Source organism: Echinops telfairi, unplaced genomic scaffold (genome assembly GCF_000313985.2).
Source record: "Echinops telfairi isolate 266 unplaced genomic scaffold, ASM31398v2 ScPeMD7_7421;HRSCAF=8459, whole genome shotgun sequence".
NCBI classification, from domain to species: Eukaryota; Metazoa; Chordata; class Mammalia; order Afrosoricida; family Tenrecidae; genus Echinops; species Echinops telfairi.
The window spans coordinates 21,346,416-21,350,956 of record NW_022111321.1 but is presented as its reverse complement, the minus strand read 5'-3'; positions in this window follow the sequence as shown (position 1 = coordinate 21,350,956).

Below are 4,541 nucleotides of genomic sequence, written 5' to 3'. Positions count from 1 at the left end.
GTCTTAAAGGTAAACAAGCGGCCATCTAGCTCAGAAGCAATAAAGTCCACATGGAAGAAGCACACCAGCCTGTGTGATCACGAGGTGTCGAAGGGATCAGGTATCACGCATCAAAGAACAAAAAAAATCAGAGGGGGAGTGTGGAGTGGGGACCCAAAGTCCATCTGTAGGCAACTGGATACCCACTTACAGAAGGGTTGCGGGGAGGAGACAAGCCAGTCAGGGTGCAGTGTAGCAACAATGAAACATACAACCTTCCTCTAGTTCTTAATTGCTTCCTCAGCCCCACTATCATGGTTCCAATTCTACCTTAAAAATCCGGCTAGACCAGAGGATGTACACTGGTGCAGACAGGAACTGGAAACACAGGGAATCCAGGCCAGATGATCCCTTCATGACCAGTGGTGTGAGTGGCGATACTGAGGGTAGAGGGAGAGTGGGGTGGAAAGGGGGAACCGATTATAAGGCTCTACATATGACCTCCTCCCTGGGGGATGGACAACAGAAATGTGAGTGAGGGGAGACATCGGATGGTGTAAGATATGACAAAATAATAATTTATAAATTATCAAGGGTTCATGAGGGAGAGGGGAGCGGGGAGGGAGGGAGAAAAATGAGGAGCTGATGCCAAGGACTTAAGTGCAGAGCAAATGCTTTGAGAATGATGAGGGTAATGAATGTACAAATGTGCTTTACACAATTGATGTATGGATTGTGATACGAGTTGTATGACCCCCAATAAAATTATTTAAAAAAAAAAAGAAATTAAGAATCAAGTGAAAGAGCAAACAGATGAAAATTCAGCTCTAAGACATCTTTTCAAGATTCCAAGATGGTTACTTGAGATGTCTGCTATTGGTTCCCCAGTGAACATTCCATCTAGCCCCCAAGGCGACCAAATAAAAATAACAAAAGTCACTTTTGTGGCCCAAACCAAACAAGCCAACATTTGTTGCTTCCACCCCCACTCTCACCCTACCCCACCCTTACCCTTAAATACTTAAAAACCCTTAAAACTCTCTCACTGCCCTCCAGTCAAGGGCGATTCAAGGTGACTTTAGGACAGGGTAGAACTGTCCCTGTGGGTTTCTGAGACTGTAACTCTTTACGGGAGTAGAAACCCCATCTTTCTCCCACAGATCAACCCCCGAGTTCAAACTACTGACCTTGCACTTAGCTGCCCAACACATAATCCACTATGCCACTAGGTTCCCTGCTTGGATGGCTATTGTCATAAAAATGAAAAATAACAAGTACAGGCAAGAACCGGAGAAACAGACACCAGCATGCATTGTTGGGGTTGTGAAATGGCGAGCTGATGTGAAATCGCCATTGGTGGCCCCTCAAAGACTTGGGTACAGGATTCCGAGGCCCATGGCTGGGCCCAGGCCCAGGCGTTCCAGAGTGGAGTGGAGAGTATGCTGCGTACAAAGTCAATATAAGAGAAACCCACTCTATGTCTATCTACCAGCAACATAAAAATAGACAGTAGAAACTTTTAAAAGAATTCAAAAGCATCAAAACGATCATAGCTCTCCATGCAGATTCCGAGAGAACATTATCAAGAGAAAGAAAAGATCTGGAAAAATGGAGAGCTGTATCCTGAGAGATGTATTTAGAGGCTCAGTGATGTAAAGAAGTCAATTCCAAAATTGATCTAACAATTCAATGAAATGTTGATCAGTATCTTAATAAGATTCTTTTTGTACAACTTAGCAAGCTCATACTAAAACTTATTCGAAGATTGGAAAGGGCAAAAATAGCTAAGATATTTTTGAAGAAACACAAAGACTTGATTTATTAGATAGTAAGACTTAGTATAAAACTTTGTAGATAGTAAGATATTTGTGCCAAGAATAACAACGAAATGCAAATCTGCTTGCTCTCGAGGTGATTTTAGCTCACAGTAGCCCCGGTGTTACAGAGTAGTCCTGTCTCATATGGCTTCTTGGCTGTAATCTTTCTGGAGGCTGATCACCAAGCCTTTCTTCCTCAGTTCCACTGGATGGGTTGGATCTCAAACCACTTGTGCCACAACAGAACCTCAATGATAGACCAATGGAACAAAGTAGAGATCCCAGAAACCGACTTCTGCATTCACAGGTATTTGACTTACAATAAAAAAGGCATAAAAGAGCCATTCATAACTCTTGATATGAATGTTGGACAAACTGGATAATCTTATTAAAAAAACTGATCTTGACCTCACATCATGTTGTTACCAAAAAAATCCAAAAACAAACCACCTCATTGCCATCGAGTTAATTCCAACTCACAGTGGTGGCATAGTGAGTTACATGTTGGGATACTAGTCTCAGGGTCAGCAGTTCAAAACCACCAGTTGCTCCACAGGAGAAAGATGAAGCGTTTTACTCTCATAGGAGTTACAGTCTTAGAAACCCACAGGGACAGTTCTATCCTGCTCATAGGGTTGCTGTGAATGTTGTTAGGTGCTACCAAATAAGTTCTGACTCATAGTAATGTACAATAGAATGACCCTATGTATCACCTATCATCTATGAACATAAATTCTAGATAGACAAAACAAAATAATGAAAGTTTGGTGGGTAATGTATGTGATATATAAAAATATATATTATATACATAAAACTCACTGGCATCAAATCAACTCTGACTCATAGCAACTCTATAGGACAGAGTAGAACTGCCTCTGTAGATTTCCGAGCCTGTAACTCTTTACGGGATTGGAAGGCCAGGTCTTTCTCCCACAGAGTGGCTGGGGGTTTGAACTTATGACCTCTATGCCACCAGGGCTTATAGATATTTATCTATCCATAGGAGCCTAGTAATGGAGTGGTTAAGTGTTCAGCTGCTGACTGAGTGGGAGGTGGTTCCAACCCACCAGCCACTCCACAAGGAAAAGAAATCTGCTTCAGGGAAGAGTACAGCCTCGGAAACCCTATGGTGCGGGTCTACTCTGGCCTACAGTTTTCAGTTGTATATCATCTATATCTATGCAATTACCTATGTGTATACCTATCTCGCCATATTTTATATTGTCATTCTTTTAAATCATTTTATTGGGGCTCATACAATTCATCACAATACATAGATCAATTGTGTAAAGCACACATACATTTGTTGCCCTCATCATTCTCAAAATTTGCTTTCCTCTTGGGTTCCTGGAATTAGCTCATTTTCCTTTTTTCCCTTCCACTCCCTCCCCCCTCCTCCCTCTATATTGTCATTTTTAACAGGAGTCAAAAACAGAAAACTTCTGATAAATTGAACCACATTAGGATTAAGAACTCTTGCCACAGCAAAGTGTGGCAAAGAAACTAGATGGTGCCTGGCTATCTGAAAGAATAACATCTGCGGTCTTAAAGGCTTATCTTCAAAGCAGCAGCCATCTAAATGAGGCATCAACTAAGTCCACATGGAAGTGGTACACCTATGTGATCCATGGATTACAAATAATATAATCCAAATCCAAAGGAGGAAACGATGTCAGAGATTAAATTGTAAATACGCAGTTGGAAGGAGGCTATGAATGACAGTGGAAACCCAAAATCTATTTGCCGAGTCATCTAGATTAAGCCTCGGGTGAATTCCCTCTGACCATAGTTGGGGGATGTGAATGGCCTTATTGTCAGAGCATTGTAAAAATGATTATGGTAGATATAGTTAGGTTAAAATGTAATATCTTATTTGATCTCCTTTTTGACCCATTTAAAAGTTGTTTATTTAAAAAAAAAAAGAGTGACGGGGAAAACAGGTAGATTAAGCCTCAGGTGAATTCCCTTCACCATAGACCAGGGATGTGAATAACCTTGCTATCATGCAGAGGGCAATGGAACAAGTGGATTATGGCAGATGTAGTTAGGTTACAATTTAACACCTTATCATTTGCTCTTGCTTTTAACCCATTTTAAAGCTAATTTTTAATATTTTCTTTCTTTTGATTGAGGTTTTTCTCTATTTTGTTATTATTGTTAATATGTTTTCCTGTACATGAAATCCAGAACAGGTAAATCTATAGTGACAGTAATTGGATTAATGGTTTCTTGGGGGTATGACAGGGAGGCTGGGGGAAAATGGGGAGCTAACGAAAGTACAAGAAAGAAGAAAATGCTCTAAAATTGATTACACTACTCTTCTTGCTATGATTGAATTATATGATATGCAGATCATGTGCTACTGAACTGTTTTTTAATAAAAAGGATTAAGACTACCCCTACCCCCCCCCAAAAAAAAAAAAAAAGGATGAAGACCCTTTACCTCCCTGTGTTCATCAGTTCTATTCATAGTTTCCTGCTCTGGAAGACTCACATTAAACTAAATGAGCCCTTGTCCAAAAGTTTTATTAGTTCTCCAACATGCGATTTTTGAGTCATGACTATCTATCAAGTTAGGGTTCATCCTTGCTGCAGTCAGTTTAATAGGATCAGCTTGTTTGATTAGTAGGTTTTCCTAATGATCTTTGTCGGGGATTGGACACTTGACAGTTTTGATCTTTTATAGATATGTGCTCTTGTATCCATATATGAAATTATATCGTTTCTGAGGTTTGAATTCAAAAT